The 12,829-nt window shown below is 54.2% G+C and overlaps 1 protein-coding gene across 1 annotated transcript in view; it reads right to left on the bottom strand.

Moving 5' to 3' along the window:
* ACTL6A (actin like 6A) overlaps positions 1 to 12,829 on the bottom strand; it is a 134,884-nt gene that overhangs the window by 7,402 nt on the left and 114,653 nt on the right. The gene's annotated exons all lie outside the window — the stretch shown is intronic.

Raw genomic sequence — 12,829 nt, forward strand, 5'->3', positions numbered from 1 at the left:
AGCCCGGGGCCTGTAAAGGCAGTCCAAGGAAGCATGAAACGGTTGCACCTGTTTGGGAGTCGCCAACGGACTTTGGTATAGCGGGTGGGCCGCGGGATTTCCCGGATCCAAAGGAGCCGAAGGGGCGAAGCCCCTGTCCCCCTCGTCTGCCTCCGGGGAACGTCGGAGAGCGAACGCGCTTCTACGACTTCTTTTTATGGCGCCGGTTACCAAAATATGAAGGTGAAGATTTAGAGCCCGAGGAGCGACAGCTCCAGTCCAGCTAGCAGAATGGCCCCTAGACACAGAGCGGTGGGGAGAGGAATGCCGGACCACCAACAACTTCTGGCGCAGCTCCCGCAGGGCCTTCGGGCCATGGCTCGACAGTAGCGGGAGTCATGGTTGGTCTCTAGGCATTAGAGGCACACACATTTGGTCGGACCACTTTATGATAAAGTGCTGGGTTCCAGGTGACCCGGTGAGGGACGCCCCAAATAAGTCACGGAGGAAAATTCGACCTTGAAACAAGGTAGAAGCTGAACTTCTAACCTCGACTTTGCTCACCTCCACCCCCCCTAAAATGTGTGGTACAGATTTGGACCATGATGCTAGGATGCTAAAGACCTGGATTCTCGCCGCCCTGGATAAACTTGTCCCTGAGCAGTTGGAGAGCACTAGAACTAAAGGGAAAGGAGCGCCATGGTTTGATGCCTCCTTGAAACAGAAGAAGCAAGCCCTTCGTAAGGCAGAGAGAAGGTGGAGACTCCACTACTGACAAACAGAGGCTGAAATTTTTAAAACCTTGCTCTCAAAATATAAGGCTGACATCCTGGAAAGAAAGGCGGTCTTCTATGAGGGAAGAATTAGGGAAGCAATAAACATACAGCGAGAGACCTTTACCATACTAAGGGAACTCACAACGAGAAGGGAAAATTTCTGCGCGCGATCAACCAGACTGTGATTCCTTCCAAACTTTCTTTCTTCGGAAGGTACAGGACATCATCACTGACATTAATGCACGACCAGCCATAACCACGTCGCCTAGTCTGAGTGCTCAGGCATCTTCCATGACTTTGAATAGCTTCCCTCCCATCGACGACAAGGGCCTAGTTGGACAGATCAAGTCAGTTTCAAATATAGATCCATGTCCCTCAACATTTTTTTAAATGGCCCTGCCAGGCATCCAGCATCAGGTGCGGAGTCTACTGAATAACTCACTGAAGACAGGTTATCTGCCAACTCAGATGAAAGAAGCCAGGGTCTCCCCACTTTTAAAGAAAGCCGGAACGGACACGAAAGCCTTGAAAAACTATAGGCCCATTTCGCAGTGGAAGTAGAGGCCCAGGAATCCGTAAGGAACATGCTCAGCTTCACCGTCAACTGGATGACCAACAATCTGTTGAAAGTGAATGCTGACAAAACGGAGGTGCTGGTGATCAGTAACAAAGAGGACCCCTGGAGTGATCTGTACTGGCCTCCAGAATTAGGAACCACCCCGTCTCCTGGTTCCGTAGTAAAAAGCCTAGGGCTAAGGATCGACGCAGATCTCTCAATGGCTCCCCAAGTTTCTGCTGTCGTCGGATCCTGCATCGGCGTGTTGAGGCAACTACGAAAACTAGTCCCTATCCTGTCTGCCTCCACCCTGCAATCGATCGTATCTGCCACAGTTATTTAAAGAATCGACTATGGCAATGCCTTGTATCTTGGCCTGCCACAGAAGCTGCTGAGGAAGCGGCAGGTAATACAGAATGATGCAGCTAGGCTGATCCATTCTTTGCCTAGAAACTCGCATGCAACCCCCCTGCTTCAGAAGCTGCACTGGCTTCCAGTGAAATTTCGAGTCCAGTTCAAATGTCTCTGTGTGGCCCATAAGGCACTTTTTGGGAAAGCCCCAGAGTACATTAAACAACGTTTAAAGAGGTACATTCCTGGGAGACCCTTGCGCTCTGGAACAACTTCCAACCTGTTTCAACCTTGATTCAAATTAAAAACCAAAGGAGGCAGGGCCCTGTCTGTACTTCTCCCACAACTGTGGAATGAGCTCCCGTACGCCTTGAAGGAGGAATCACAGCTTCTACCCTTCAGAAAGAAACTAAAAACCCATCTTTTCAGAAAGGCCTTTATGACAGTCTAGGCGGTAGAACAGCTGAGGGTTTTATGGGCACTAGTGTGTTATGTTCTTCTGTTTAAGCGCTTCGAGACCGGTGGTGATAGGCGCTATATAAACTTTCCTTAACATAACATAACGTCGTGGGGGTCCGCTACCGACATGTTACGGTGACATGACCCACAAGACTTAAAGCTGGGCATCCCTACGTGCACCCGGAGACAGAAGGGGAGACAAAAGTCTCAAAAGAGTAGTCGAAAAAGGACTAAGGTACGTGCTCAATCCGGATCTGCGCTTTTGGCGCAGAAAATGAAAGAACGGACTTCAGCGCGCATGGGTGGCGCCTACGTTATCTCTGTGACGTCATCTTGGCGCATACTACGCCAGCAACGGAAGCAGAGCCTCACAATGCCACCTACTGAGCGCAGGGGTACTGCTAAGCAAAACCTTTGGGATCCAGTCTGACGCCTGGGGATATTCTAAGGTAAGGAATCTATCACTAACGTGTGTCTTTCAGATATGAAAATTTTTATACAAATAAGAGTTGTTTCTAAATTGGTCTCTGATTTATTCTAGAGTGAATGTCTCACTTATTGCCTCTGTGAGTTATAAATATATATAATTTTATTTTTTATGTGGTTGAATTGTAGGATCTAAAGTCATCCCAGTTAATTATTTTATTTAGTTATATAAAATGTAGAGACAAGGCTACAAACAACTCACTTTTTCACAACAATGATTTTTCACTTGCCACAATTATAACCTTTGCAAACTGGGATTTATCAAAACAATTTAAGGACTTACACTAAACGACGTCCTCATTAACTAAAGCAGGTCATCTGTAGAATGTGCTTTCCCCGGCCACGCAGCGGGTGCGCCGGCGGCGCGCCAAAGGCAAGCCCGTCTGCGCCAGGCCGGGCCCCGGGGCCTCTCACCCTGCTTGTTCCCTTACCTACTCACCTCACTAACTTCTGGCATGCCATGACGATAGGCCTATTAGCCCCCTTACCCTGGCCCGGTTCAACTCCCTCGAAATTGCTCAACCAGATTGCACCAATCTCTCATTCCCACAACCTGGCCCGCGTATGGTGCTGTCACGCGTTGCCTCTCCGCAATCCCGCCCCAAGCACCCTGGAAGCCTCCTCCCCACTGCCTCAGTCTCGTTCCTTAATACCCAGTCCGCAGTCAAGCACCAATTGGAGCTCTTTGACCTCCTTGATACAACCAAACCTGAGATCCTGTTTCTTACGGAAACCTGGTACACTGCAACTTCCCTACCCGACATCCTTACTTCCCTCCCTGATCCTTATTATATCCTCCGCGCCGATCGTCCTGAGGGAAAGACCGGCGGCGGAGTGGCAATGATAGTCCGATCTAATCTCCAATTCCAACCCCTTTCCCACCCTCCTATTACATCTGTGGATTTTCTGGTGGCACGCTCGACTAATCTTGCGATCCCAGTTACCATTGTGCTCCTCTATCACCCCCCTCAACTCATGTCCCATTTCATCCCAGCCATACAGGACTTACTGGCCACTTGTGTGGTTAATAATTCCGCTGTGCTCCTATTAGGTGACTTTAACTTTTGGCCGGGTGACCCACAGGAGGACTCTATGTCCAAAGATTTCTCAGACACCCTCCATTGCATTAATTTTACTCCCCACATTTTTTCTCCCACTCACACTCATGGGCACACTCTTGACCAGGTTTGGTCTGCCAATCTATCCATCTCTGTACCTATCATATCCCCCTGTGTCTGGTCTGACCACTTTCTGATTACCTTTTCCGTCTCCCTGGGGGAGGTAAATTCCCCTTCTTTCCCCAAAAACATCTACGCTCGCAACTGGAATAGGGTGGACCTGGGTGCCTTAGGCCATTCTTTAGCCTCCTCTGCTCCTACCTTGACAGATCTTCCCCCCAATAAGCAGGTAGCCACCATCAACAATTGGATCTCTGAAGCCTGTAATCAAGTTGCACCACTCAGACGGGTCAGAACGCGGCGCCCTCATGACGCCAACAGATGGTTCACCAATGCCCTTAAATCCCAGAAATTAGCACTCAGACAGGCTGAGCGCCATTGGCGCTGCAGATACTGCCAAAACCTTAAGATTCAATACCTGAGTCTTCTTCGGGCCTATAAAAAGGCAATATTCACCGCCAAGCTAGAATATGTTTCCCACAAAATTCATCAGGCAGTCAATAAACATAAGGAGATCTTCACGATTGTGCACGAGCTAGCAGCCTCTGATAGAGCTGCTCCCAGGCCCATTCCCACTCAATCCCTCTGCAACACCCTTAATGATTATTTTATCGAGAAGAGTACCACCATAAAGCAGAACATCCCCTTGGCCCCACCTTTCTTTCTCTGCCCTGTGTTGCCTCTGCCCCCCTCCTCTCTCGATCAATTTCCCTTGATCTCAGAAGAGGTCTTTCGTACTCTACTGGGGAAAGTAAAAACGGGCTCCTCCGCTGACTTCTGCCCGGCACATATCCCGAGGGAGATTTTCTCCTACTGCCCAGTCCCTCCTATTACCCTGCTTAACAGTTCCATCACCCTTGGAATCGTACCTGACCCATTCAAATCAGCCACGGTAATCCCCATCCTAAAAAAACCTGGTGCCGATCCCACTGCCCCCTCCAACTTTAGACCCCTCTCGCTGCTTCCGCTCCTAGGCAAGATCTTGGAGAGCCACATCACCTCTTCACTCTCCACCTACATTGAGGCCCATCACCTCTTCGCGTCCCACCAGGCCGGTTTCCGGCCTGCACATTCTACGGAATCCGTTGTCCTCTCGGTGGTGGATGAGCTCAGACGCAGCGCCGACACCAATTCCCCCCAGGCCTTAGTCCTTCTCGATCTCTCCACCGCCTTTGACACGGTCGACCATTCCATTCTTCTCGACCGTGCCAGGGGCGCCGGCCTGCAGGGGTCGGCCTTGGCGTGGCTTACCTCTTTCCTAGCAGGCCGTACGCAGGCTGTTAGATTGGAAGGCTTTCTTGCCCCTACCTGCCCTGTCTCCTACAATGTTACCATATTTAACAAGCATTGGAAATGCAATAGGGCTCGCATTAGGAAAGTTTGAGCTATTGGTCTTATAAATGATTTTTTTTATTTATGTGTTTTTTTTAAATAGCTAAATTCATAGCTTTGTCATTTACAATGCCAATAGTTATAACTTTCGCAAATGTGACACCTATATCACTGAGTGATGCTGTGGTTGCGCTGAGTGATGCTGTGGTTGCGCTGAGTGATGCTGTGGTTGCGCTGAGTGATGCTGTGGTGGTGCTGAGTGATGCTGTGGTGGTGCCGAGTGATGCTGTGGTGGTGCCGAGTGATGCTGTGGTGGCGCCGAGTGATGCTGTGGTTGCGCTGAGTGATGCTGTGGTTGCGCTGAGTGATGCTGTGGTTGCGCTGAGTGATGCTGTGGTTGCGCTGAGTGATGCTGTGGTTGCGCTGAGTGATACTGTGGTTGCGCTGAGTGATACTGTGGTTGCGCTGAGTGATGCTGTGGTTGCGCTGAGTGATGCTGTGGTTGCGCTGAGTGGTGTGTGCATCGGTGGAGCTTAGTGGGTGCATTGGTGGAGCTGTTTGGTGGGTGCATTGGTGGAGCTTAGTTGGAGCATCGGTGGAGCTGTGTGGTGGGTGCATCGGTGAAGCTGTGTGGTGGGTGCCTCGGCGGAGCTGTGTGGTGGGTGCATCGGCGGAGCTGTGTGGTGGGTGCATCGGCGGAGCTGTGTGGTGGGTGCATCGGCGGAGCTGTGTGGTGGGTGCATCGGCGGAGCTGTGTGGTGGGTGCATCGGAGCTGTGTGGTGGGTGCATCGGCGGAGCTGTGTGGTGGGTGCATCGGCGGAGCTGTGTGGTGGGTGCCTCGGCGGAGCTGTGTGGTGGGTGCCTCGGTGGAGCTGTGTCTTGGGTGCATCAGTGGAGCTGTGTGGTGGGGTCATCTGTGGAGATGTGTCGGTGGAGCTGTGTGGTGGTTGCATCAGTGGAGCTGTGTGGTGGGTGCATTGGCGGAGCTGTGTGGTGAGTGCATCGGCGGAGCTGTGTGGTTGTGCCTCGGTGGAGCTGTGTAGGTGGAGCTGTGTTGTTGGTGCATCGGTGGAGCTGTGTGGTGGGTGCAATGGTGGAGCTGTGTGGTGGGTGCATCGGCGGAGCTGTGTGGTGGGTGCATCGGCGGAGCTGTGTGGTGGGTGCCTCGGCGGAGCTGTGTGGTGGGTGCCTCGGTGGAGCTGTGTGCTGGGTGCCTCGGTGGAGCTGTGTGCTGGGTGCATCGGTGGAGCTGTGTGCTGGGTGCCTCGGTGGAGCTGTGTGGTGGATGCCTCGGTGAAGCTGTGAGGTGGGTGCCTCGGTGGAGCTGTGTGGTGGGTGCAGCGGTGAAGCTGTGTGGTGGGTGCCTCGGCGGAGCTGTGTGGTGGGTGCATCGGCGGAGCTGTGTGGTGGGTGCATCGGCGGAGCTGTGTGGTGGGTGCCTCGGCGGAGCTGTGTGGTGGGTGCCTCCGTGGAGCTGTGTGGTGGGTGCATCGGCGGAGCTGTGTGGTGGGTGCCTCGGTGGAGCTGTGTCTTGGGTGCATCAGTGGAGCTGTGTGGTGGTTGCATCAGTGGAGCTGTGTGGTGGGTGCATTGGCGGAGCTGTGTGGTGGGTGCATCGGCGGAGCTGTGTGGTTGTGCCTCAGTGGAGCTGTGTAGGTGGAGCTGTGTTGTTGGTGCATCGGTGGAGCTGTGTGGTGGGTGCAATGGTGGAGCTGTGTGGTGGGTGCATCGGCGGAGCTGTGTGGTGGGTGCATCGGCGGAGCTGTGTGGTGGGTGCCTCGGCGGAGCTGTGTGGTGGGTGCCTCGTGGAGCTGTGTGCTGGGTGCATCGGTGGAGCTGTATGGTGGGTGCCTCGGTGGAGCTGTGTGGTGGATGCCTCGGTGAAGCTGTGAGGTGGGTGCCTCGGTGGAGCTGTGTGGTGGGTGCAGTGGCGGAGCTGTGTGGTGGGTGCATCGGCGGAGCTGTGTGGTGGGTGCATCGGCGGAGCTGTGTGGTGGGTGCATCGGTGGAGCTGTGTGGTGGGTGCCTCGGCGGAGCTGTGTGGTGGGTGCCTCGGCGGAGCTGTGTGGTGGGTGCCTCGGCGGAGCTGTGTGGTGGGTGCCTCCGTGGAGCTGTGTGGTGGGTGCATCCGTGGAGCTGTGTGGTGGGTGCATCCGTGGAGCTGTGTGGTGGGTGCATCCGTGGAGCTGTGTGGTGGGTGCATAGGTGGAGCTGGGTGGTGGGTGCATCGGTGGAGCTGGGTGGTGGGTGCATCGGTGGAGCTGTGTCGGTGGAGCTGTGTGGAGGCTGCATCGGTGGAGCTGTGTGGTGGGTGCATCGGTAGAGCTGTGTGGTGGGTGCATCGGTAGAGCTGTGTGGTGGGTGCATTGGTGGAGCTGTGTGGTGGGTGCATTGGTGGAGCTGTGTGGTGGTGCCCCGGTGGAGCTGTGTTGTGGGTGCATCAGTGGAGCTGTGTGGTGGGTGCAGTGGTGGAGCTGTGTGGAGGGTACCTTGGTGGAGCTCTGTGGTGGGTTCATCGGTGGAACTTAGTGGGTGCATCGGTGGAGCTGTGTGGTGGGTGCATCGGTGGAGCTTAGTTGGTGCATCAGTGGAGCTGTGTGGTGGGTGCATCGGTGGAGCTGGGTGCATCGGTGGTGGTGGGTGCATCGGTGGAGCTGTGTCGGTGGAGCAGTGTGGAGGCTGCATCGGTGGAGCTGTGTGGTGGGTGCATCGGTAGAGCTGTGTGGTGGGTGCATCGGTAGAGCTGTGTGGTGGGTGCATTGGTGGAGCTGTGTGGTGGGTGCATTGGTGGAGCTGTGTGGTGGGTGCATTGGTGGAGCTGTGTGGTGGGTGCAGTGGTGGAGCTGTGTGGAGGGTACCTTGGTGGAGCTCTGTGGTGGGTTCATCAGTGGAACTTAGTGGGTGCATCGGTGGAGCTGTGTGGTGGGTGCATCGGTGGAGCTTAGTTGGTGCATCAGTGGAGCTGTGTGGTGGGTGCATCGGTGGAGCTGTGTGGTCGGTGCCTCGGCAGAGATGTGTGCATCGGTGGAGCTGTGTCGGTGGAGCTGTGTGGTGGGTACATCGGTGGAGCTGAGTGGTGGGTGCATCGGTGGAGCTGTGTATGTGGAGCTGTGTGGTGGGTGCATCAGTGGAGCTGTGTGGTGGGTGCATCAGTGGAGCTGTGTGGTAGGTGCATCGGTGGAGCTTAGTGGGTGCATTGGTGGAGCTTAGTTGGTGCATCAGTGGAGCTGTGTGGTGGGTGCATCGGTGGAGCTGTGTGGTGGGTGCCTCGGCGGAGCTGTATCGGTGGAGCTGTGTCGTGGGTGCCTCGGTGGAGCTGTGTGGTGGGTGCATAGGTGGAGCTGTGTGGTGGGTGCATCGGTGGAGCTGGGTGGTGGGTGCATCGGTAGAGCTGGGTGGTGGGTGCATCGGTAGAGCTGGGTGGTGGGTGCATCGGTAGAGCTGTGTGGTGGGTGCATCGGTAGAGCTGTGTGGTGGGTGCATCGGTGGAGCTGTGTCGGTGGAGCTGTGTGGTGGCTGCGTCGGTGGAGATGTGTGGTGGGTGCATCAGTAGAGCTGTGTGGTGGGTGCATCGGTAGAGCTGTGTGGTGGGTGCATCGGTAGAGCTGTGTGGTGGGTGCATCGGTAGAGCTGTGTGGTGGGTGCATCGGTGGAGCTGTGTGGTGGGTGCATTGGTGGAGCTGTGTGGTGGGTGCATCGGTGGAGCTGTGTGGTGGGTGCATCGGTGGAGCTGTGTGGTGGGTGCATCGGTGGAGCTGTGTGGTGGGTGCATCGGTGGAGCTGTGTGGTGGTGCCTCGGTGGAGCTGTGTGGTGGGTGCATCGGTGGAGCTGTGTGGTGGGTGCAGTGGTGGAGCTGTGTGGTGGGTACCTCGGTGGAGCTCTGTGGTGGGTGCATCGGTGAAGCTGTGTGGTGGTGCATCGGTGAAGCTGTGTGGTGGGTGCATCGGTGGAGCTGTGTGGAGGGTGCATCGGTGGAGCTGGGTGGTGGGTGCATTGGTGGAGCTTAGTTAGAGCATCGGTGGAGCTGTGTGGTGGGTGCATCGGTGGAGCTCTGTGGTGGGTGCATCAGTGGAGCTGTGTGGTGGGTGCATCAGTGGAGCTGTGTCGGTGGAGCTGTGTGGTGGGTGCATCGGTGGATCTGTGAGGTGGGTGCATCGGTGGATCTGTGAGGTGGGTGCATCGGTGGAGCTGTGTGGTGGGTGCCTCGGCAGAGCTGTGTGGTGGGTGCATCGGCGGAGCTGTGTGGTGGGTGCATCGGCGGAGCTGTGTGGTGGGTGCATCGGTGGAGCTTAGTGGGTGCCTCGGCGGAGCTGGGTGGTGGGTGCATCGGTGGAGCTGTGTGGTGGGTGCATCGGTGGAGCTTAGTGGGTGCATCGGTGGAGCTGTGTGGTGGGTGCATCGGTGGAGCTTAGTTGGTGCATCAGTGGAGCTGTGTGGTGGGTGCATCGGTTGAGCTGGGTGGTCGGTGGCTCAGCGGAGCTGTGTGCATCGTTGGAGCTGTGTCGGTGGAGCTGTGTGGTGGGTGCATCGCTGGAGCTGAGTGGTGGGTGCATCGGTGGAGCTGTGTATGTGGAGCTGTGTGGTGGGTGCATCGGTGGAACTGGGTGGTGGGTGCATCAGTGGAGCTGTGTGGTGGGTGCATCGGTGGAGCTGTATGGTGGGTGCATCAGTGGAGCTTAGTTGGTGCATCAGTGGAGCTGTGTGGTGGGTGCATCGGTGGAGCTGTGTGGTGGGTGCCTCGGCGGAGCTGTGTGGTGGGTGCATCGGTGGAGCTGTGTCGGTGGAGCTGTGTGGTGGGTGCATCGGTGGAGCTGTGTAGGTGGAGCTGTGTGGTGGGTGCATCGGTGGAGCTGGGTGGTGGGTGCATCGGTGAAGCTGTGTGGTGGGTGCATCGGTGGAGCTTTGTGGTGGGTGCATCGGTGGAGCTTTGTGGTGGGTGCATCGGTGGAGCTTTGTGGTGGGTGCATCGGTGGAGCTTTGTGGTGGGTGCATCGGTGGAGCTTTGTGGTGGGTGCTTTGGTAGAGCTTTGTGGTGGGTGCTTCGGTAGAGCTGTGTGGTGGGTGCATCGGTGGAGCTGTGTGGTGGGTGCATCGGTGGAGCTGTGTGGTGGGTGCCTCTGTGGAACTGTGTGGTGGGTGCCTTGGTGGAGCTGTGTGGTGGGTGCCTCGGTGGAGCTGTGTGGTGGGTGCCTCGGTGGAGCTGTGTGGTGGGTGCCTCGGTGGAGCTGTGTGGTGGGTGCATCAGTGGAGCTGTGTCTTGGGTGCATCAGTGGAGCTGTGTGGTGGGGTCATCGGTGGAGCTGTGTGGTGGGTGCATCGGTGGAGCTGTGTCAGCGGAGCTGTGTGGTGGGTGCATCGGTGGAGCTGTGTCGGTGGAGCTGTGTGGTGGGTGCATCGGTGGAGCTGTGTGGTGGGTGTATCGGTGGAGCTGGGTGGTGGGTGCATCGGTGGAGCTGTGTGGTGGGTGCATCCGTGGAGCTGTGTGGTGGGTGCATAGGTGGAGCTGGGTGGTGGGTGCATCGGTGGAGCTGGGTGGTGGGTGCATCGGTGGAGCTGTGTCGGTGGAGCTGTGTGGAGGCTGCATCGGTGGAGCTGTGTGGTGGGTGCATCAGTGGAGCTGTGTGGTGGGTGCATCGGTGGAGCTGGGTGGTGGGTGCATCGGTGGAGCTGGGTGGTGGGTGCATCGGTGGAGCTGTGTGGTGGGTGCATCTGTGGAGCTGTGTGGTGGGTGCCCCGGTGGAGCTGTGTGGTGGGTGCCCCGGTGGAGCTGTGTGGTGGGTGCCTCGGTGGAGCTGTGTGGTGGGTGCCTCGGTGGGGCTGTGTGGTGGGTGCATCGGTGGAGCTGTGTGGTGGGTGCATCGGTGGAGCTGTGTGGTGGGTGCATCGGTGGAGGTGTGTAGGTGGAGCTGTGTGGTGGGTGGCACTTTTTATAAATTATTAGTAAAAGAGATTAATGAAATTCAACTAAAATCCATATATAGCAGAAGAGGAGAAAGCTCTAGTAACGGGATTCAGGATGAATGTATTCCTTTGAAGCAAATTGTCAGCATGTGAAAGGTGTAAAATAGCAATCAGCATAAAACGAAAATGCCAGCAAAAGACTTTATAAAATTCTGTGTGGCCCTGATGAAATAAATAGAGCGTTTCATTATATCATGACCAACAACGGTTATTGTTTCAAGAGCAGCGTGCGAGATGGTTAGGCAGCAATATAAACAAGCCCTCGGCATTGCTGTGGTGGGAAGGGGGGGCGGGGAGAGGCAAGAATGGAAAAATAGGGTCCGGGAGCAGCAGCCTTTGATGTGCCGGCCGGCCGGCCGTGCAGTGAATAATTAGGGGAGGAGAAATGCCAGCTGGGGGAAGCTTGAGATGCCCGAGGAGGCTGGTGGCTTTGATGTGCACGCGCTCTCGGGCACTGCAACAAATCGCCAAGATGGTTAAGCTCTGTTTAAGCCACAATATAGCTCGCCAGCTATGCGCTTGAGGGCATCAGCAGGCGAGCCCTAAAAAAATGACTAAACAATGGCTTAAAACTATTACAAAATTAGCTGCATTAAGCTGCATATATTGCCAAACCCTGGACGCATAATCTACACAACCCTGCTTTATAATTTGGCCCTCTCCTGTTGTATAATTCCAGTGACCCTGATTATAGTCAATGGTACTTATGCGGAGGACAGTACATCTGCCAAGCTCTATAAGTGGCCCATAAGGTGGAAGTTTTCCAGGATTTTTATGTTAAATTATAGACCTGGAAAGAACTTGAAATGCCTAAGTACGGAGCCTACTTGGATATGACAGCAGTACACTTCAACTCTAATGCTAGGCCCATAAGAAAGGAAGAGATAGTGGTGACATGTAAGACACCATAACCTAATTAAACTGATTGTCTGGAAGGATTGGCGTTTACGTTTACAAACATTCACATTCCAACAGCCCGAAATTCTTCTTCTTTACGAATGATGACATATTACATAGATATGGGTGATGTAAACAACACCATGGATAATGCCACCATCACAGTCCTACCCAATCCTACACAAAATCGTACATAAAAGTGCTTTAAGTTTACCAACAATGAAGCCAAATACTGTACACACACACCATCCCTCCAAGGTTGGATACACTTCTTCTGATTATCATTAGTTTAGATCAAGCAGGGGTTGTCGAAGGCAGGCAAGCTTGGGATAATGTAAAACTTGTGCTGGAGAGGTGGATAATTCCAGCAGTGTTATTTTACCTGATGTGGAAATTGCTTTGTGGCTTGATCTAATTCAGTGCAGAATTCCTGTCTTTCTAAATTTAGTATACTTTAAGGCGGCTACTAGGTTATAAGAGAGTCAGTATGTGAAACATATACATAGATATATTATCGCCAACGAGAAGTGTTAGATAGTTGGAGCTTGCAGCTGTAACCTGATATGACCTGCAAATTAGGGCCTGAAACATAGCTAGGTAACTCAACCTTCCATTGTTATGAGTAACAAACTAAGTTTTAGTAACAATTGCTATTTAAATGCATAGAATCAAATGACATGTATTATTAAGTGCTATGTAAAAATCAAGTTATAAATAAGTTTATAAACATTCCTGCTGCACATTTTAGAGATCTGCATTCTTAAAGATTATGCAGGAAACGATGCCACTTTTACATTTGCTTTGTGATGATTATCTTATTCATACTACCTTCCTGGTACAACGATTTCAAAA

Source organism: Lissotriton vulgaris, chromosome 11 (assembly GCF_964263255.1).
Source record: "Lissotriton vulgaris chromosome 11, aLisVul1.2, whole genome shotgun sequence".
Classification (NCBI taxonomy): Eukaryota; Metazoa; Chordata; class Amphibia; order Caudata; family Salamandridae; genus Lissotriton; species Lissotriton vulgaris.